General features: G+C 42.7%; 1 protein-coding gene across 2 annotated transcripts in view; it reads left to right on the top strand.

Moving 5' to 3' along the window:
• Positions 1-23232, top strand: part of LOC311110835 (A-type potassium channel modulatory protein KCNIP2-like) — a gene marked incomplete at both ends in the record, with an annotated part of 225235 nt that overhangs the window by 161335 nt on the left and 40668 nt on the right. The window lies entirely within an intron of this gene.

The raw sequence follows: 23232 nt of genomic DNA, 5'->3' as shown, positions 1-23232 counted from the left end.
CCCCTCCTTAGTGGGAGACAGTAGCACCAGTTCATCTGCGTACAGCAGACACTTGATTTCAGTGTTGTGTAGGGTGAGACCAGGTGCTGCCAATTCTTCTAATGTTTTTGCCAATTCATTAATGTAGATGTTAAATAGTGTTGGATTTATTGGCCCTGTTTCACTCCACGTCCCTGAGAGAAGAAGTCTGTTTGCTTGTTGCCGATTTTAATCGCACATTTGTTTTTAGTGTACATTGATTTAATAACATCATATGTTTTCCCTCCAATACCACTTTCTATTAGTTTGTAAAAAATACCTTTGTGCCAAATTGAATCAAATGCTTTCTTGAAGTCTACAAAACACGAGTAGATTTTGCCTTTGTTTTGATTTACTGTTTGTCAATTAGAGTCTGAGGGTGTAAATGTGGTCTGTTGTATGATAATTTTTTACAAATCCAATCTGGCTTCTGCTTAGGACATTGTGTTCATCAAGGAAATGATGTAGTCTGCTGTTTATGATACTGCAGAGAATTTCCCCCAAGTTGCTGTTAACGCAAATTCCTCTGTAATTATTTGGGTCAAATTTGTCTAAATTTTTATAAATTGGTGTGATCAATCCTTGGTTCCAAATATCGGGGAAAATACCTGCAGTTAGGATAATGTTGAAGAGTTTGAGTATAGCCAATTTGAATTTGTGGTCTGTATATTTGATCATTTCATTTAAAATACCATCAGCACCACAGGCCTTTTTTGGGTTGGAGAGTGCAAAGTATTTCCAATAATTCTTGTTCTGTAATTGGGGTATCCACAGGATTCTGATAGTCTTTGACTGCTGATTCAAGGATTTGTAATGTTTCTTGTATATCTTGTTGTTCTGGGCTCTTTGTTATATTGCTGTAGAGGTTTGCAAAGTGATTTCTCCACATATCCCCATTTTGGATAGCCAATTCCTCATTATGAGGTTTATTTAATTTATTCCAGCTGGATTCCTCAATCACATCCAGCTGATTTCTAATGTGCTGTTCTTTTTTTGTTCTTAGGGTGTGTTTGTATTGCTTCAGTGTTTCCCCATATTGAAGACTTATATTTTTGTTGTCTGGTTCTCTGTGTTTATGATTAGATATATTTCTCAATGACTTTCTTAGATTTTTGCAATCATTATCAAACCATTTTTCGTTATCTATTCTTTTTGGTTTGCTCTTATGTTTCTTAAGATTAGCCAAGGAGGCTAATTTGTCAAATATAAAGTTTATGTTCCAAACGGCCAAATTTACACCTTCATTGGTGTAGGAGAATGTTAATGCTAAAAAGTTGTTCAGGAGAGATTGTATTTTTTGGCTACTAATTGCTTTTTGGTAGATGTCTGTACTGTCTGCACTCCATCTATAGGTCTGATTAGTACCATGTAATTTATTGGGCCGTGATGCTTCATGGTTGGGTTCTGCTCTTCTCAGATACACTGTGATTTTACTGTGGTCAGAGAGAGGTGTTAGTGGGCTGACTGTGAAGGCTCTGAGAGACTCTGGGTTGAGGTCTGTGATTAAGTAGTCTACAGTACTGCTGCCAAGGGATGAGCTGTAGGTGTACCTACCAAAAGAGTCCCCTCTTAGCCTACCATTGACTATGTACATACCCAGCATGCGACAGAGCTTCAGGAGCTGAACTCCATTTTTGTTTTTCACTTTGTCATAGTTGTTTCTGGGGGGGTATGTGGGGAGGGAAAGGATGTTGCTTCCCGGTAGGTGTTTATCCCCATGACTGTTAATAGTGTCAAGTTCTTCTGCTGTTCTAGCATTCAGGTCTCCACAGACCAGCCCATTGCCTTGGGCCTGAAAGTGACTAATCTCCCCCTCTAGAATGGAGAAACTATCTTCATGGAAGTAGGGTGACTCTGAGGGGGGAATGTATGTGGCACAGAGGAATACGTTGTTATCTGTTAAGATAGCCTCCTTGTTGATTTTTAGCCACATAAAGAATTGTCCTGTTTTGATCAATTCGATTGAATTAGTTAGTTCAGATTTATACCATATTAGCATTCCCCCTGAGTCTCTGCCCTGTGTGATTCCTTTTAATTTGGTGGATGGTACGATTATCTCCCTATAACCTAGTGGACAGCCAGTGGAAACATCACCTCTGCACCATGTTTCCTGTAGTACTACAATATCAACATCATCAATTTATTTAAGGAAGTCTGGGTTTCTGCTCTTTAGCACAAAAGCAGAGGACTTCAAGCCTTGTAAATTCCAACATGCAACGTAAAAGGACTTCATAACAGTTTTTTCTTTACCTTCAAAATGAGATAAACACTCACAATCCAACAAGAACAATTAAAATAGGATTTTTCAATTAAGGTAAACTCTTATTATGCAAATGTGATTTGTTTATCATTTAAGATAGTATTTGTGTCATGCCACTTGGGTGGATGTGGTGTGAGGATGGTGGAGTTCTTGTGCTCATCTTACCATGACCCTCGGCCTATCACATGTGAGCATAGTAGATTCAGCATTTGTTTGATTTCACTCATTTCGTTGGTGGGGAGCTGGGCCAGTTGCTCCTCTCACAGCTTGTGCATAGCTCTGTCTGCCGGGCTGTGGCTCCTCCAGGTGTGGGTCTGTGGTGGGGGGGAGGGGGGTGTTAGGCCTCGTCTGGGTGGGTCTGAAGCTGGGCTGGGGTGGTCTGTGCTGCGCTGGATGTGGTGGGCATTGAGGTTGGTGGTGCTGTGGCCGTGGCTGGGTGGTCCAGGGTGCTGGTCCGGGGTGTTGTCTCGGTGATCTCGGGGGGGGGGTGGAGATTGCTCCGCTGTTCCTGGGTGGAGAGGTCGGGATGCGGTTTAAAGCGACGTCCTTGAGAGTCTTAGCAAGGATGTGGACTGTCTCTCTGTACAGGCGAACATGGTCATAGAGACAGTCCAGATCGAGGGTGGGATGGTGGGCCAGGTGTACATTGGGTCGCAGGGCACAGTCCCGGGAGAGGCTGGCGTTTATTCTTTGGATTGTGGCAGGGTGGAAGTCCTTCCTCTGTAGAAAGGTTGACACCACGATCCTTGAGTTGGGGAAGATTGCGGAGGCCTTCTCAATCACTCCCCGTAGTGAAGTCGCCACTCTCTCCTGCTGAGCACGCAGGTCGTTGCTTCCGGTGTGTATGATTATGTGGCTTGGCGACCTGTGCTGGGTCTTATCAAGCAGCGCCATGGCACTGCGTTGTTGGGCACCACTCCTTTCTCGTTTTGTGTCTAGGGAAACGTTTATTCTCCTGAACAAACTTCCCATTTGAGTCCATCAACAGGACAATCTCAGCCAGTGTTTCTTCTGGACTGGAGGGGGTAGAATCGGGGCTGGTGGGTGTTGGAGCTGGGGTGTGGCTGGTCTGTACCGGTGCCGCTGTCAGTGGGAGGCTGTTCTGGGGGCTGGCGGGGAGGCATGCAGCCGGCAGGGCTGGGGAGGCCTGGCTGGTTGAGGTGGGCTCCTCTGCTGTGTGAGGGCAGGTCATAGAGTGGTGATCTAGCTGCTCCTGCAGCCTGTTCTCTGTTCTCTTTCTCTCCTGCAGCTCCTCTCTTAGTGTGGTCAGCTCGTTTATTACTGCTCTGCCTGGCTTTTTGGAGCTCTCTCACCTCCTTTGTTAGATCAGCCAGTTCTCTCTTGAGTCCGTCTCTCTCTTGCTGAACTTCTTTCAGCTGTGATGCAAGGCTGCTGTCCTGCTCTGTCCACACCTTAGTTAGGAGCTCCTCTAAGGTGTGGATGACTGGTTGCTGTTTGCTCACACTCTCCCTGAGCAGGACCACCTCTCCCTCCAGTTTGGTGAACTGATCCCTCATGGCAGCCATGGTGGTGAGGAGGGCCTGAGCCTGCTCTGCACTGAGGGGGTCGCTCTCCTCCTGTGGCGTGTCCACTATGGTGGGAAGAGAGGTGCTGGATGTGCCTTTTTGGGTGGGGATAGTAGGGGTGAGGGTGGTGCTGGTGGAGTTTGTCTTGTGGGAGGGCAAGTCACTGGTGGTGTCCTTCTCTCTCTCTGCTCTCTCCTTAATGGTCTGAAAGTCTGTTTCAAACAGCCTAAGGTTACCTTGCACCATGACAGTCCCAGTCTTGTAGAGGTTGATTGTTATCATGGTGCTGTCAGGGCCGTCTGTCTCTTTGACTTTCAGCTTCCACCCATGACACATTCCCTCTTTCTTTACGGATGGGTAGTGAGAGCAGACTGCTGAGCGCCATGCATTTGGCTGGTCAGTGAGAAAGATGAGATTACTCACATAACTGTTTTTGTAGAGGTCTGTGAAAAGGGTTTCAGGCCTACCCTTTAGTAGATTCTGTTTAAAAGCTTTCCTTGTTGTGTCATTTTTGGCCTCTGGAGGGTAGAGAATGGACTCAGCGCTGAGGGGGAGTGGGGACATGGTGCCTGTGAGCTCTGCTACTACTGCTGCTGCTGCTCTGTTCTGCTGCACCATTGCTATGGCAACCAGTTTTGTTTGTCTGCTGCTGTTGCTAGCTAGCTCCTGTTTAGCTAAAAAACCAGCAAAAAGAGTGAAAAATCTTCACACACAAAAACAGAAGATATGTTTAAAGTTAAAGTCCGTGCTTCTTTTTGATATACTCACTCAGTTTGGTCGTTTGATGTAGTTGTATTAACTCCCCTTGCTAGGTTTGTCCTAGCTCAATTTTCTGGCTGGCTTGTTAGCCTGCTGGCTAGGTTTTTGTTGTGTAGCTAGCTAGTGAGAGTCAAAACTTCTTAATTTGAGGCGCAAAGTTACTTTTTTAAATATTCTGATTTAATAGAGTTGCTGTTCATCACTTCTTGCCTTGAATTATTTCGATTCAAAAAAAAAAAAAAAAAACTGAAATAAATCAGGAGCTCATGTTGAGCATGACCTCTCTCTCTCTCTCTCGCTCTCATCCCCTCTCTCTCTCTCTCTCTCTCTCTCTCTCTCATCCCCTCTCTCTCACCCCCCCCCTCTCTCTCTCTCATCCCCTCTCTCTCACCCCCCCCCTCTCTCTCTCTCTCTCATCCTCTTTCTCTCTCATCCCCTCTCTCTCTCACCCCCCCCCCCCCCCCCCCCTCTCTCTCTCTCTCTCTCTCTCTCCTTCTCTCTCTCTCTCATCCCCCCCCTCTCTCTCAATTCAATTCAATTCAATTTAAGGGCTTTATTGGCATGGGAAACGTATGTTAACATTGCCAAAGCAAGGGAAGTAGATAGTAAACAAAAGTGAAATAAACAATAAATATTAACAGTAAACATTACACTCAGAAGTTCCAAAAGAATAAAGACATTTCAAATGTCATATTATGTATATATACAGTGTTGTAACAATGTGCAAATAGTTAAAGTACAAATGGGAAAATAAATAAACATAAATATGGGTTTATTCACAATGGTGTTTGTTCTTCAGTGGTTGCCCTTTTCTTGTGGCAACAGGTCACAAATCTTGCAGCTGTGATGGCACACTGTGGTTTTTCACCCAGTAGATAAGGGAGTTTATCAAAATTGGGTTTGTTTTCAAATTATTTGTGGATCGCTGTAATCTGAGGGAAATATGTGTCTCTAATATGGTCATACATTTGGCAGGAGGTTAGGAAGTGCAGCTCAGTTTACACCTCATTTTGTGGGCAGTGTGCACATAGCCTGTCTTCTCTTGAGAGCCAGGTCTGCCTACGGCGGCCTTTCTCAATAGCAAGGCTATGCTCACTGAGTCTGTACATAGTCAACATTTTCCTTAAGTTTGGGTCAGTCACAGTGGTCAGGTATTCTGCCACTGTGTACGCTCTGTTTAGGGCCAAATAGCATTCTAGTTTGCTCTGTTTTCTTGTTAATTCTTTCCAATATGTCAAGTAATTAGCTTTTTGTTTTCTCATGATTTGGCTGGGTCTAATTGTGTTGTTGTCCTGGGGCTCTGTGGGTTCTGTTTGTGTTTGTGAACAGAGCCCCAGGACCAGGTTTCTTAGGGGACTCTTCTCCAAGTTAATCTCTCTGTAGGTGATGGCTTTGTTATGGAAGGTTTGGGAATCACTTCCTTTTAAGTGGTTATAGAATTTAACAGCTCTTTTCTGGATTTTGATCATTAGCGGGTATCGGCCTAATTATGCTCTGCATGCATTATTTTGTGTTTTTCGTTGTACACAGAGGATATTTTTGCAGAATTCTGGATGCAGAGTCTCAATTTGGTGTTTGTCCCATTTTGTGAATTCTTGGTTGGTGAGCGGACCCCAGACCTCACAACCATAAAGGGCAATGGGTTCTATAACTGATTCAAGTATGTTTAGCCAGATCCTAAATGGTATGTAAAATGTTATGTTCCTTTTGATGGCATAGAAGGCCCTTATTGCCTTGTCTCTCAGATCGTTCACAGCTTTGTGGAAGTTACCTGTGGCGCTGATGTTTAGGCCGAGGTATGTGTAGCTTTTTGTGTGCTCTAGAGCAACGGTGTCTAGATGGAATTTGTATTTGTGGTCCTGGCAACTGGACCTTTTTTGGAGCACCATTATTTTTGTCTTACTAAGATTTACTGTCAGGGCCCAGATCTGACATAATCTTTGCAGAAGATCTAGGTGCTGCTGTAGGCCCTCCTTGGTTGGTGACAGAAGCACCAGATCATCAGCAAACAGTAGACATTTGACTTCACATTCTAGTAGGGTGAGGCCAGGTGCTACAGACTGTTCTAGTGCCCTCACCAATTCGTTGATATATATGTTGAAGAGGGTGGGGCTTAAACTGCATCCCACGGCCCTGTGGAAAGAAATGTGTGTGTTTTCTGCCAATTTTAACCGCACACTTGTTGTTTGTGTACATGGATTTTATAATGTCGTATGTTTTTTCCCCCAACCCCACTTTCCATCAATTTGTACAGCAGACCCTCATGCCATATTGAGTCAAAAGCTTTTTTGAAATCAACAAAGCATGAGAAGACTTTGCCTTTGTTTTGGTTGGTTTGTTTGTCAATTAGGGTGTGCAGGGTGAATACGTGGTCTGTCGTACGGTAATTTGGTAAAAAGCAAATTTGACATTTGCTCAGTACCTTGTTTTCACTGAGGAAATGAACTAGTCTGCTGTTAATGATAATGCAGAGGATTTTCCCAAGTTTGCTGTTGACGCATATCCCATGGTAGTTATTGGGGTCAAATATGTCTCCACTTTTGTGGATTGGGGTGATCAGTCCTTGGTTCCAAATATTGGGGAAGATGCCAGAGCTAAGGATGATGTTAAAGAGTATAAGTATAGCTAATAGGAATTTGTGGTCTATATATTTTATCATTTCATCAACACCACAGGCCTTTTTGGGTTGGAGGGTTTGTATTTTGTCCTGTAGTTCATTCAATGTAATTGGAGAATCCAGTGGGTTCTGGTAGTCTTTAATTGTTGATTCTAAGATTTTCATTTGATCATGTATATTCTTTTGCTGTTTGTTCTTTGTTGTAGGGCCAAAAAGATTGGAGAAGTGGTTTACCCATACATCTCCATTTTGGATAGATAGCTCTTCGTGTTGTTGTTTGTTTAGTGTTTCCAATTTTCCCAGAAGTGGTTAGAGTCTATGGATTCTTCAATTACATTGAGCTGATTTATGATATGCTGTTGTTTCTTTTTCCGTAGTGTATTTCTGTATTGTTTTAGTGATTCACTATAGTGGAGGCGTAGGCTCAGGTTTTCTGGGTCTCTATGTTTTTTGTTGGATAGGTTTCTCAATTTTATTCTTAGGTTTTTGCATTCTTCATCAAACCATTTGTCACTGTTGTTACTTTTCTTCGGTTTTCTGTTAGAGATTTTTAGATTTGATAGGGAAGCTGAGAGGTCAAATATACTGTTTAGGTTTTCTACTGCCAAGTTTACACCTTCACTATTACAGTGGAACGTTTTGTCCAGGATGTTGTCTAAAAGAGATTTAATTTGTTGTTGCCTAATTGTTTTTTGGTAGGTTTCGACACTACTTTCCTTCCATCTATAGCATTCCTTAATATTATTCAGTTCCTTTGGCTTTGATGCCTCATGATTGAGTATTGCTCTGTTCAAGTAGACAGTGATTTTGCTGTGGTCTGATAGGGGTGTCAGTGGGCTGACTGTGAACGCTCTGAGAGACTCTGGGTTGAGGTCAGTGATAAAGTAGTCTACAGTACTACTGCCAAGAGATGAGCTATAGGTGTACCTACGATAGGAGTCCCCTCGAAGCCTACCATTGACTATGTACATACCCAGCATGCGACAGAGCTGCAGGAGTTGTGACCCGTTTTTGTTGGTTATGTTGTCGTAGTTGTGCCAAGGGGGGCATATGGGGGAGGGAATACTGTCACCTCCAGGTAGGTGTTTGTCCCCCTGTGTGCTGAGAGTGTCAGGTTCTTGTCCAGTTCTGGCATTTAGGTCGCCACAGACTAGTACATGTCCCTGGGTCTGGAAATGATTGATTTCCCCCTCCAGGATGGAGAAGCTGTCTTCATTAAAGTATGGGGATTCTAGTGGGGGGATATAGGTAGCACACAAGAGGACATTTTTCTCTGTTGAGATCATTTCCTTTTGAATTTCCAGCCAAATGTAAAATGTTCCTGTTTTGATTAATTTAATAGAGTAAGTTAGGTCTGCTCTATACCAAATTAGCATACCCCCTGAGTCCCTTCACTGTTTCACACCTGGTAGTTTGGTGGAGGGGACTACCAGCTCTCTGTAACCTAGAGGGCAACCAGTGGGTCCGTCTCCTCTATACCATGTTTCTTGTAGGATGACAATGTCTGTATTTCCAATTTCTTTGGTGAAGTCCCGGTTTCTGCTCTTTAGGCCAAAGGCAGATGACCTCAGGCCTTGGATATTCCAGGAATTTCACTCTGTCTGTGTCTTTCTGTCTGTCTTTTCTTTTATCATTATTTCCCCTTTCTGTTTATTCTGTCTCACTCCAGGTTTCCAGGCTTATGCATTCTCCCAAAGTTTAATAGAGAGCTCACATTTCTGCATTTTCTTCTCTACTCCACAGTTAATAGATGTGGCTTTCTTCTGTTCAAGTTAGTGTGCGTGTGGGGGGGGTGCGTTTGGAAATATGGGAATTAAAATGTTCTGACTGTGATCCTGTCACACTGCATGCGAGTGTGTTTGATCATATCTACTAGCGTCATTAACACACACACACTGGAGAGAGAAAGAAAGAGAGAGAGAGAGAGAGCAAGAGTGCGAGAGAGAACACACGCAGGGAATACGAGAGAGAGTGAGCCTGTGTTTGTCCACACCTATTGTCCCTTGCCACAGGGCATAACGGCGACAAACAACATTGTTACTTCACAATAAAAAACATTCAATGAATAACAGGCACACAAGCACACAAAAAACTCTCAATAGCTTACACACATACATGACAATAGCTACATCACTCAGTATATTGACCTATAGCTGTAAACACTGGCTAGATTCTGGTAAACCATTTCTATAACTGAAATTAGGTCACATAATGAACACAGGTGATGGTACAGGGTGTGTTTGTGTGTTCTTGTTTAGAAGGGAGGGGACACTTGGGTGTGGCAGTAGGTCAGAATATACCTCCTCACACACATATTTGTTCTCTCACACACATATACTGTGTTGGCTATGCTTGTCAGGTCGCTAAAGTTTCCAAGCCTCCCATAGGAGGGGATGGGAGGTCTCTACGCCGTCATTACATTTTAGTCATTTAGCAGACGCTTTTATCCAGAGCGACTTACAGTTAGTGAGTGCATAATAATTTTTTTTCTCCATTATGGCCCCCCGTGGGAAACGAACCCACAACCCTGGCGTTGCAAGCGCCATGCTTTACCATCTGAGCTACACGGGACTATCTTGTCTCGATTCCGTCTATCTTATCTGCTGTTTGGAAAGGGTGAGTCTAGCTCCACCATGTGTGTTTGTGTGTGTGTGCGCACGAGTATGCCCTAAATGTTATTTTGAAGAATAGTAATATTCCATATTCAACAATTGACTTCGGGTATTGTTTTTACTCTCTCTGCCCACTAGGTGTCCTATTTTAGCTGAAATATTCATTTTTCTGTAGCCCTTATCTGTAGCACAGATAATGAAGACTATAGAGACTGTCTGTGTCTCTACAGCAGATATGAGGCCTGTTTAAAGTGATAAATGATAAACAACCTGCTCGATGAATAACTAAATAGATGTATGATGTATGGTCACAGCGAGAATTAATGGATAGCGAGGAAGAGCATTGAGTGTGTCTGCGTGTGTGAGAGAGAGAGACGCAGAGAGAGAGAGAAAAAGAGAGAAAGAGGTTGGAAATATGTCTAAAAGGATATGGAGTGGAGTATTGAATGGAGCACATAAGTTTAAGTTATCCCACCACAGCTCAGTGTGTGTATACAGCAGTCATCCATACGCCTCGGAAATAACAACAGGAACAGCCAGCCCTGCCTGTCCCTCTATCACATTTGCTACTAACGCTTCAGACCGCTCTAGAATAAAAAAATTATAAAAAATATATAAAAAACACACACAGAAAAGTTTCTTCATTTATAATGGACTGTGCTTTTGATAGGCTGGCTGGCTGGCTGGCTGGCTGGCTGGCTGGCTGGCTGTGTGTGTGTGTGTGTGTGTGTGTGTGTGCATAAGCGTGTGTACACGTGTTTCTAATGGTCTTTGTGTGTGTTTGTTGTGTCTGTGTGTCCTCTTCTCTCTGCCTCCCACTCCACTCTGCAGTCGGACCTCATCCTGACAGATTAGTGAGTGCATTTGATAGCATCATTACTGTATGGAGGGTACGTGATAGGGCTAAATGAAAGCTGTGTGATGTTTAGCACTAGTTAGATGATCTCTCTGAGGTTATCTTTATGAGGGCACTGAGACTAATGTGACTCTCCTCTCCTCCTTGTCTTGCTTGCTGGGTGAATTAAATAGCAACTGTGTGTGTGTCTGTGTGTGTCTGTGTGTGTCTGTGTGTGTGTCTGTGTGTGTCTGTGTGTGTGTGTGTGTGCCTGCGTGCGTGCCTGCGTGGGGGTGTAGGGAGGAGGGATATAGAGAGCTAAAGAGGAGGGGTTGAGAGGAGAGGAGAAGGGGAGGAGGAGAGCAGAGGAGAGGAGAAGGGGAGGAGGAGAGCAGAGGAGAGGAGAGGTGATAATACAACTAGATAACACATATACAGTGGCTTGCGAAAGTATTCACCCCCCTTGACATTTTTCCTATTTTGTTGCCTTACAACCTGGAATTAAAATTGATTTTGGGGGGTTTGTATCATTTGATTTACACATCATGCCTACCATTTGAAGATGCTAAATATTTTTTGGGGTGAAAAAAACAGAAAACTTGAGCATGCATAACTATTCACCCCCCCAAAGGCAATACTTTGTAGAGCCACCTTTTGCAGCAATTACAGCTGCAAGTCTCTTGGGGTATGTCTCTATAAGCTTGGCACATCTAACCACTGGGATTATAAGCTTGGCACATCTAGCAAAAGTGCTCCAGCTCCTTCAAGTTGGATGGGTTCCGCTGGTGTACAGCAATCTTTAAGTCATACCACAGATTCTCAATTGGATTGAGGTCTGGGCTTTGACTAGGCCATTCCAAGACATTTAAATGTTTCCCCTTAAACCACTCGAGTGTTGCTTTAGCAGTATGCTTAGGGTCATTGTCCTGCTGGAATGTGAACCTCCGTCCCAGTCTCAAATCTCTGGAAGACTGAAACAGGTTTCCCTCAAGAATTTCCCTGTATTTAGCGCCATCCATCATTCCTTCAATTCTGACCAGTTACCCAGTCCCTGCCGATGAAAACCATCCCCACAGCATGATGCTGCCACCACCATGCTTCACTGTGGGGATGGTGTTCTCGGGGTGATGAGAGGTGTTGGGTTTGCGCCACACATAGCGTTTTCCTTGATGGCCAAAAAGCTCAATTTTAGTCTCATCTGACCAGTGTACCTTCTTCCATATGTTTGGGGAGTCTCCCACATGCCTTTTGGTGAATACCAAACGTGTTTGCTTATTTTTTTCTCTAAGCAATGGCTTGAGTGTACGGCTTAAAGTGGTCCTATGGACAGATACTCCAATCTCCGCTTTGGTCTCTTTGTTGTCTCTCTGATTAATGCCCTCCTTGCCTGGTCCGTGAGTTTTGGTGGGCAGCCCTCTCTTGGCAGGTTTGTTGTGGTGCCATATTCTTTCCATTAAAAAAAAAAATGATTTAATGGTGCTCTGTGGGATGTTCAAAGTTTCAGATATTTTTTTATAACCCAACCCTGATCTGTACTTCTCCACAACTTTGTCCCTGACCTGTTTGGAGAGCTCATTGGTCTTCATGGTGCAGCTTGCTTGGTGGTGCCCATTGCTTAGTGGTGTTGCAGAGTCTGGGGCCTTTCAGAACAGGTGTATATATACTGAGATCATGTGACACTTAGATTTGCGTTACAGGTGGACTTTATTTAACTAATTATGTGACTTCTGAAGGTAATTGGTTGCGCCAGATCTTATTTAGGGGCTTCATAGCAAAGGGGGTGAATACATATGCACACACTACTTTTCCGTTATTTATTTATTTTTAAATCTGAAACAAGTTATTGTTTTCATTTCACTTCACCAATTTGGACTATTTTGTGTATGTCCATTACATGAAATCCAAATAAAAATCCATTTAAATTACAGGTTGTAATGCAACAAAATAGGAAAAACGCCAAGGGGGATGAATAAAAAAAAAGATTTGCAAGGCACTGTAGGAGGCCAATTTACCTGCTGACAGCTAAAATGAGGTGAAGAATACTGCAGGAGAAAAGAGATGCTGGAGGGTAATAAAGTAGCAATGGTTTTTCCTCTCCTCTCATTCTGTCGTTCTCTCACTGACACTCACAATGTCATCAGGCCTTAGTCACTCCACATAGGTCATTTCTCTCTCTCGTTCTCTGTTGTTCCTTCCCTTGTTCCCTTTCTCCTGTCATCCTTCCATATATATAGGATGACACCTCATCAATACATCCATGAGAAGAATAATCTCTAACAAACGAGCCTCCTGTGCTCTTGTGCATTTTCAACAGAGAACAATGTCTGTGTATGCGTGCTTTCGCGTATGTGTGTGTGCGTGTCTGCGCACCTTCTACTACTGCTCTCTCTCTCTCTCTCAGCAGCAGCAGCAGTTGCAACCACTAGTGGCACCAGGATTCCAATATTCGCTGAACGGGATCTTAAGCACTTACAAATTCGTTACATATTTTGCAAATTGGAATTCATAACATATCATAAGAATTGCAAAAAAAATAAAAAAAAATACATGTTTTTATTTTTTGCATCATATGAAATGGATGACGATGTAAACAATTGGCCACAATTTTCGGCGATCCATTTTGGCTCGTGTGCGCTACTTTCAAAACTTCTGATTGAAATCATACAAAACCTTCATAACGCATCTTTAACACCGATACATCCTAACAAAATACACCCTATGACTGGCCTGCTATTGTGCTTTGCTGGACCTGGTAAACCATGGAAAGTAGACATATGTTTTCCTAATCAGGCATAGACTTGATGCAGTTATTTCGGAATGAAAAATACATTCAAAACACAGGGCTTTTGAGCGATTATTCAAATGATTGAATAATTTATTTTTAATTATTCAAGGCTCCCTTCGTTATATTTCATTTTCAAAATAAAATGCTTTATTGTTTTAAAGCCATGAATGACTCCTATGCTGTATGAATTAATGATTGATTGAGATACATTGAAGTAGGCCTAAGTGACGTTAAAGACAGCTATAACAGGACACACTCTCACAGCTCGATGTTGGATAGATAGATTATACAAGGCTACTACTACTAGGCCTAGTTAATGATAATAGTAATATGTATTATTATAATGATAATAATAAGAGCAATAAAAAAAAGAACAACATCAAGAACACCAAAAAGAAGTAGGAGGAAGAGGAGCGAGCGCTGCGTGATATTCTGTGTGCCAAACAGGTAGTACATTAAAACGTTGATTTCTTTGACTGTTTGGAACAAAAGTATACACATTTTAAGAAATCCCAGTTTTTTCGAACTAAATCAAGCTGTAAAGCCTTTATTACAGCATAGACAAAAAAAAACTAAAAACTAAAAGCATTCATGAAATTAAGTTGCTTTGTCCAACATGCTGCTGTTGGGTGAGGCTTGGAGCTCAATTGATATCGGATTGGATTATGGAATCCGTTTTAAAGGGATAATTCAGGATTTTGGCAATGAAGCCGTTTATCTACTTTCTCAGAGTCAGATGAACTCGTAGATACAAATGTTATCTGTGTGCAATTTGAAAGAAGTTGCTAACTAGTATTAGCGCATTTGCTAACTAGCATTAGCACAATGAAAGGAAGTCTATGGTAACTGCTAGCATGCTAGTACATACCATAGACTTCCAGTCATTGCGCTAACGCTAGTGAGCATTGGCTCCTGAAACTACCTCTAAATTCCTTCATACTGGATGCAGAGACATACAAATGGTATCCAGGAGTTCATCTGGAAGTAGATAAAGGGCTTTATTGCCAAAATCACAACGTATCCCTTTAAACAAACACTCTAAAACAGGCAATAGCAGCTAGATCTGTCTAACTTCTGAAGCTATGGATGTTTTATAAAGCCTGACACATTCAATAGTTGTTGATCATAAGTAAAGTGAGTTTTCCTCTACACACTTTTCTTAGAAAATATGATTGCTCGTCTCCTCACTCCGCTGATGCCTCCGCCACATTGTTCTCACCGGTCAATATAGCCCACTGGTGAAATGTGCTGTTATGCACAATGGCAACATGGTCTGGGTAAAGGCGCAACCGTTTTCAAGAAATCCGTCTTTTTTTCTTGTTCAGGCTGAACAAATTTCTGTTCAAATATTTTTTATTGAACACACACAAGAATGGTGTATAGGTATGAAAGACATGTGTACAGTTCTTATCTAAACATAAGAGAACAGACATGAACAACAAGACCCAGAGTTCTGGACACAAAACAAATGTTACAAAACACGACATACAGAACAGGGACAGGTAGAAAGAAAAAGGGTAGATGTAACCCCCCCACTTATACCCCCCTTTATCTCCCCCCCCCCCCCCCCCTTATTCCACTCTATTCCCCTCCCGACTGCTCGAATGTCGGGGCCAGCACACGCTGCCCAAAGGTAGATTACAATATGACAATTGAGAGTGCGTTAAAAAGTACAAATTCACAGCGCCGACTGGTCCAAGTAAGAGAGGAAAGGCTGCCAGATTTGATCAAATGTTGATAATTTATTGTTCAGAATATATCTAATTCTTTCTAAGTGTACAGTGTTTGCCAATTCGCTGAGCCATAATTTGGTAGAGGGCGCTTCCCTCCTTTTCCAAAACAACAAGATTAATTTTTTTGCCAAAATGAGACTGTAAGAGATGAGTTGTTTTTGGGAGTTGGTTAATCCTTTTAGGGAATCGGACACTCCCAGGATTATCAGAAGCGGGTCTGGGTCTATTGAAGTCTCTAGAACTTCAGAGAGGACCCCAAAAATTCCACACCAATAACCATACAGACTAGAGCATAGGGCAAAGCAGTGGAGTAGTGTACCCTGCTCAGCCTGACATTTATCACACATAGGGGATGTATCAGGAAATATCCTATGCAGTTTAGTTTTGGAATAGTGTAATCTGTGTAATACCTTAAATTGTATGAGACGATGTCTGGAGTTAATGGAGCAGGTGTGGATATACTCCAAGCTATCCTCCCAGTCTGCCACCAAAATATCAGTCCCTAGTTCTTCCTCCCATTTTGCCTTAATGGCATCAGTAGAGGGTGCGCTAACAGATTGAAAAGCGTCATATAGACGAGATATCAGTTTGTCTGAGGTGGGGCATATTTTTATGCATCCGTCAAACATGGAAGGTTTAGCATTCCCAAATGTTGGAAGGTGTTTTCTAACATAGTCTCTAATTTGTAGGTATCTGAAAAAGTTACTTCTGGGAAGGTTATAAGTTTCCCTCAGCGATTCAAAGGAAGCAAAGGTCCCTCCTATATATACATCCCCTATGGTACTTATCCCCAACTCTCCCCATCGCTCAAAGGTGTTATCAAGGTTAGAGGGGGCAAAGGAGGGATTCCTGGCAACAGGGAGCATGAATGATATTGGTCTAAGCTCAAAGTGGACTTTAATTTGCTTCCAGATTCGGACTGTGCTATGTATAATAGGATTGTTACGGTAAAGTGACATCTCCAGATTGACAGGTGACAAAATCACAGCACCAATAGAGAAGGGGTGGCACTCCTCACTCTCCATGCTAAGCCAGCTGGATGGCGGGGGTGCGTCATCCAGCAAAAACGTAACAGCGCGAAGGTTAGCGGCCCAATAGTAAAATATAAAATTTGGGAGAGACAATCCTCCTTCCATCTTGGATTTACATAGGTGTTTTTTACCTATCCTGTGTGTTTTATAATCCCAGATGAAAGGATTGATAATAGAGTCCAGTTGTTTATGAAAGGATTTAGGTATGAATACTGGGATGTTCTGGTATAGGTAGAGCAGTTGTGGGAGGAAGACCATTTTAATGACATTAATTCTTCCGAGCAGAGAAATTGGGAGAGTTCTCCAAAATTGTATGTTTGCCTTGAGATTTTGCATCAGAGAAGGGAAATTCTCTTTAAATAGTAAGGAGTATTGTTTGGTAACTACAATTCCAAGGTAGATAAATCTTTCTGAAGATAACTTAACTGGAAGATGTTCTAGCCAGGAGGTGTTTTGCAACCGTATGGGCATTAATTCACTCTTGTTCCAATTTATTCTGTATCCCGAGAAGGTACCAAACAAATTAATCACCTCAAGAATAGCTGGAATACTAGCTTGGGGTTCTGTTACATAGAGGAGAATAGCATCTGCGTATAGGGAAATCTTATTTAGAGTATCTTTAGTATTATAGCCGTGTATTGCTGAATGAGATCTGATCGCTTGAGCGAGAGGTTCAATAATTAGGGCGAAGAGCATAGGCGACAGCGCACAACCCTGCCTTGTCCCTCTGTGAAGGTTAAATCGGGGCGACAGTGATTGGTTAGTGAGTATTCTCGCACAGGGGTTCCTATATAAAAGCTGGATCCAATTTATGAACCCATCTCCAATATTACATTTCTGTAGGACCTTGAATAGATAGGGCCACTCAACTTGGTCAAAGGCCTTTTCGGCGTCAAGAGATATAACGGCAAGGTCCACGTTAGGTAACCTCTGAGAATACATAATGTTGAAGAGGCGCCTGAGATTAAATAATGAGTTTCTGTTAGAGATAAAGCCGGTCTGGTCCGAATGGACCAATTTGCCAATTAAAGTGCTAAGCCTGTTCGCCAGAGTTTTTGCTAAAATCTTTTGGTCTGTATTAAGGAGGGATATTGGTCTGTATGACCCTACCTCTTCCGGATCTTTACCCTTCTTATGTATAACTGTAATAAACGCCTCATCCAAAGTAGATGAGAGAGCTCCATCCTCATTGGCCCGAACCAACATTTTGTGCAGGTAGGGAGAGAGCATGTTGCTGAATGTTTTATAAAATTCACCAGGGTATCCATCTGGCCCGGGGTCTTGCCACTCTTTAGAGATTTAATTGTTTCTCTAATTTCTTCAAGAGATATTCCTTATTCAGGAAGTTAGAGTCTTCCTGGTTCAGGGCAGGAAGATTACAGTCCTCCAAAAGGTTTTGCATAATTAAGGGGTTAGGATCCGCTTTAGATGTATATAGAGTCTCATAAAACTGACGGAATCTGTCATTGATGTCTTTGGGGGAGGAGAGTAATTCCCCAGATGCAGATTTAACTTTGTGAATCATTCGGTCACTCACATTTTTTCGAAGTTGTCTGGCGAGTAATATGTGTGGTTTGTCACCAAACTCCAAATATTTTTGCTTGGCATAGAGAAAAGATTTAGCAATTTTAGCCGAGAGGATCTGATTGTATTTAAATTTTAAAGACATATTTTTTTTATGTTTCTCCATAGATGGATGTCTAGCATTCTCCCTATCCAGTAAGTGAATTTGTCCCTCCAGTTCTACAAAAAATTTTCTGTTTTGCCTACTCCTGGCAGTCTGAAAGGAGATGATACAGCCTCTCAAATCAGCCTTCAGTGTTTCCCACAATAATGCTGGGGAAGTCTCTGTGTTGTCGTTGGTATCAAAGAAAAATGAAATTTGGTCTTTAAGATGTTCACAGAATGTTGGTTCTGTGAGGAGCTGAGGATTCAACCTCCAGACCCTCTCGTTTGGTACGATGTCACCCAATCTCAGGGAGAAGGTGAGTGGGCTGTGGTCAGAGATTATAATATCATGATATCTCACATTACAGGTATAGGGGAGTAGTTCAGCATCAACCAAAAAGTAGTCAATTCGAGTATATACATTGTGAACATGAGAGTAAAAGGAGTATTCCCTACCCGTAGGATTAGAGATCCTCCATATATCAAATAAGTTCGAATTTCTTATGTAGGTATTCAAGAATTCGCTTGAATAACAAACACATTGTCTGGCCGATGCCAAAAAAGCACGGCGCAACCTCGAACAAGAGGTAAAACAAAAATAAAATCCCAACTATACGCTCACCTCTCACTATCCTAGAACTTCTACTAACATATGAACTGAGGAGGCTCCCGCACTTAAAGTGTTCAATTAGCATCTAATAAACCTAAACAGAATAAGTTGCAACTTAAACATATTGCGCACTTAAGGTTAATCTTGGGTCAATCCCTGAGATAAGCAAGATGTATCATCACAATATTCTATTGCTAAGCAATGCCGGTCTAAACATAAACCATCAGTAACCGACATAGACAGCAGTACAGTTACATATTGTGGGTTAGGAGATGGGAACAAGGATTAAAAATAAAATAAATAATAATACATTATTTTAAAATTATTTTAAAAAATAGTGATTTATATATACATATGTGCACACATACACATATACACATCCACACACACACATACATACATGTGCATACCTACATACATACACACACACACACATACACGTGCGTATATATCTACGCACACACACACATATACACACGTATACACACACACATACATACACACACACAAACCCAAAAAAATATATACATATACAATAAATATTCTTAAATATATACAGATACATACACACGCATACACACATACATCCATACACACACATCTACATACACAAACATTCATACCCCAGAATAATAATCTATACTAATTTAAAATATTCACATACATAACACTAAAATGCTAATAAAGTACAAATAATAATTATTATATGTACGCACACCTACACAGACACAAGCACCACGGAGGGCTGGTGGGAATCAGATCGTGAGAGCGGGCCAGGCTATGACAAAGGCAGAACAGCACAAAGCATCAACTTGCTATCCAGGTGTCTGCGTCTGCCCCTTCCCAACCATCACCCCCAGACCCCTGCAAGCAATAAATACATGGTAATAGGAATAATGCAAGAATTGAAAAATAAATAACGAAACAAAACAAAAATGGGGGAATATAAGTATATCCTTCCGAAAGTGTCAATGATCCGACCTGGAAGGCCTCCCAAACAGGCATCGCTCTAAACCCAGTCGGAATGAAAGTGAAATTAACGTTAAGTGAGAGCTCTGACCGCCCTCCATTGGTCAGCTCATCGTATTACATGTTCGGTAGCCCTTGCTGAGACCGTTTAATACGGTTTCACCCGTTATGGTATGGTATGGATTCGAGTCCATGAGCAGACCCTAACACACAATGACAAGGCACTCTAACCTGTACGGGGGATTGGCGTATATTCCCGGATAAACTTCTCTGCGTCCAAAACCGAGGAGAGCCAAATCTTCTCCCCGGAAGGCGGGGTAATTCTTAGTCTTGCAGGGAAGAGCAAGGCTGGGCGAAGATGGAGTTTGTAGAGTTTGGTCATGACATCTCTGTAGCCAGCGCGGTGCTTTGCCACATCGGGCGCATAGTCCTCATAGACACGAAAGGGGTGCCCTTTATGTAACAGGTTGCACCTCATTCGAGCCTCGCGCAGGATAAGATCCTTGGTCTTGAAACTGTGACAACAGATGATTACTGGGCGAGGATGCTGGCCCGGTCCAGGCACTGGGACAAGGGCGCGATGTGCACGGTCCAGTAGGGGATCCGAAGCTAAAACATCCGGTCCCATTGCATCCTTCAGTAGCTTGGCGAAGAAGTGGGTGGGGCGAGAGCCCGCCTCCACCCCTTCTGCCAGACCCACAACGCGAAGGTTATGACGCCTGGATCTGCCCTCCAGGTCGACCACTTTCACAGAAAGCCTCTGCACATTATCCTGCAATGACGTGCATAGCTTCTCTAACTCGTCGATCCTACCAGCGTTGAATTCAGAAGCTTTCTCAAGGTCCACAATACTCTGGCCCTGCGAAGCGACCGTTCGAATGGTGCTCTCGATTTTAGTGTCCAGTTCAGCAATAGTAGCCTTAAGATCCTCCGCTATAGCAACACGTAGTTCTCCCAAAGCCCGGGTAAATTCTGTAAGTGTCACGTTGTTACCTGTGCCTTCCGCCATGTCTGTCTCGTTGTTTGGTGGGGAGTAGGCCTCTGATGTGGATTTATTGTCCTTTGGTCGCTTATTACTAGGCATTTTCACATAGAAAGTTACAATATTGTATTAGAAATAAATAAAAATTTGTAACAGGTGCAATAAAGTAAGTTAGGTTAGATTATTTCGCAAAAAAGTTGCGGGAGCCTCTCACACACAGCCGTTCACTCCAACATGCTAGCTCCGCCCCCCAGGCTGACTCGGGTGGGGCTCGGACTCGGGTGGGGCTCGGGCTCAGGTTGTGGTCGGGCTAGGTTGGACCGGGCTCTAATTTTCAGGCCCAATGACAATTCTAGCGTTTGTTTGTGTGTGTTGACAGGGGGGTACTATGTTTCTGAAAATAGCCTGTGCTCAATACAGACATATACATCACTGTCAACACCGATTGGAGGAGCGAGCAGGTCACAGCATGGTGTTTGTTTTGTTGTCAAACCCCCACAGATATCAGCAGTTACAGTATGTCAGATTGTGTTCCCTGTCAAATTGTGTGCCTCCCTGTAGTGTCAATCAAGGACAGGCTAAATTGGGGTTATGAGAACAATGACTTGCCATGCCAGGGTGTTCCCTGGTGTTGTGTACTGCTGAGACAGCCACAGTAATGAGATGTCTAGTGCAGAGACTCTAAACAAACAACACAGGCATGACTAATAAACACATTGAAAGGGAAGGAGAAAGGCATTGAGAAAGAGGCAGTGATATAGAGAGAGAGCCTGAGGCAGAGAGAAAGAGAGGACAGTGAGAGAGAGTTTTAGGCAGAGAGGTTGAGGCAGATAGGGAGAGAGAGAGAGCGAGAGAGAGAGAGAGAGTGAATGAATGAATGCTTTACCAGTGCTGTTGTTTTTGTAGTACAGAGATAAGAGATATCTTCACTGGGACAGGACTTTGAGCCTTACCCCCCTGCCTCCCTCTGCTGGCTCTCATCTCCATGCTAAGCAGGGCCTGGTCAATCCTTGGATGGGAAACCAGATGCTGCTGGAAGTGGTGTTGGAGGGCCAGTAGTGGGAAATCGTCTTCTAGTTTGAAGTAGACCTCAATACCCCAGGACTGTGACGGGGTCACTGCCCTATAGAGGGTATCATTCTTCGAAACATTAAGCTGAGGTGCTGACTCTCTGTGGTCACTGGAGATCCCAGGGCACTTATCACAAGAGTAGGGGAGTCCTGGCTTATTCTAATAGGATTCAAAGCCTAAATGGAGATTAGATTAATGGTACTGCAGTGGTAGTCTACTACATCCACATCTCATCAGGGTAATGACGGGGTTGTGGTCTGACCCTGACCAGTCATCACTCCTACTAATGGCTAAGTGTCTGTTCATTGCCCGAGCGAGGTAGCCAAGCTTAATGTGTGTGTGTGTGTGTGTGTGTGTATGTGTGTGGGTGTCAGAGGAGGCTGGTGGGAGGAGCTGTAGGAGAAGGGGCTCGTTTTTACCAGTATTCCTCCATCTAATTGTTTCCTCCACCCACTCTCTGCTCAGATCCAGCTCTTGCTGTTTCTCCTAAAGTTACTACTGAAGGGATTTTGTGCTGGTGTTTACGTAGTCTAATGAAATATTGCATTCATTATGTGGGTAGAAGTTTACTGCATACACTGTAAAGAGGTTTCCGTGAATTTGACAGTAACTTACAGGTAGCTCAGTCACAAGTAAAATTGTAATATACTGTAAATACGATATCAAAGCAAGTACTGCATAATGACGGTACAATACCGTAAAATTGACTGTATTATACTGTAGAAAATAAATAAAGTTAATGCTACTGAAATCAGAGTGAATGAATTAATGTATGAATTAATTAAATTCATTGAGGGTAGGGGTTTGTATTTCACAATATTTTACTGTAATTACAAGGAATTGGTGCAGGAAGGTTGGCTGTAGGTAAAGTGTTTACACATTACAGCATATTAATGAATATTTGGTGTTTTATATCACTTGCACTGCTAGAGGCCTTAACAAAGGCTTCCAAACTGGCAGTGACTACAGTGCAAAATAGACCAAAGGGACATGTCAAAATGCTCAACCATTTAAGGTTTAAGGCTTGCTGCCACTCCAATCTGTCTCCTACACAGTACATGTTAAATTGATGGGGCACTATAACCATAGAGCAGTTAAATTGGTACAGCATTCTCACTCATGGGTGCAACACATAGCCTCTTACAAGGCACGCCTCAAAATATGTTGATAAGGCAGAAACAACAGTAACACAGATAGAACAATGAGCCAGATGTTTCACCGGATATATAACTCTGAAGCAAATAATGTGATGAGAGGAAGCCAGTGGAGGAAGCCAGTGGGAGAAGATGAAGAGAGATGGATTTTGGCATACATTCTGCACATTGATCTCATTGATGAAACATTTGATCTCAGTACAGTTTTCTGTTCCCAAAACTACAATCTGTTACGAACAGACAAAAGTTTCTAAAAATTACGTTGTTTAGGACTGCAAGGGTGAATTGAGTTATTGCACATGCGCACTTCACAGAGTAGACGTTCCCTATCGGAAATATGCAAATACATGCTAGAACGCGCCAATAGGATCTCGCTAGCGCATGCTTGGATCTGCCCACTCCATTCATTTTCTCCCATTGGAAACGACAGGCTGTAGTCTATCTTGCATTACTTACAGTATAAGAATCTTTGACATCACCATTCACCCACTAGTGGTCAAAAGGTTTTTGGCGATCCAAAGATATGGTACAGTACTGTATTCTGTGGGGTGAAATTACCGTACCATTCGAAATACATCAATTATTTCCCCGCCCACAACAGT

The sequence above is a fragment of the Coregonus lavaretus genome, assembly GCF_964263955.1.
Source record: "Coregonus lavaretus genome assembly, chromosome: 36".
NCBI lineage: Eukaryota > Metazoa > Chordata > Actinopteri > Salmoniformes > Salmonidae > Coregonus > Coregonus lavaretus.
The sequence above is the reverse complement of the archived record's forward strand: the minus strand, read 5'-3'. Positions and strand labels throughout refer to the sequence as shown.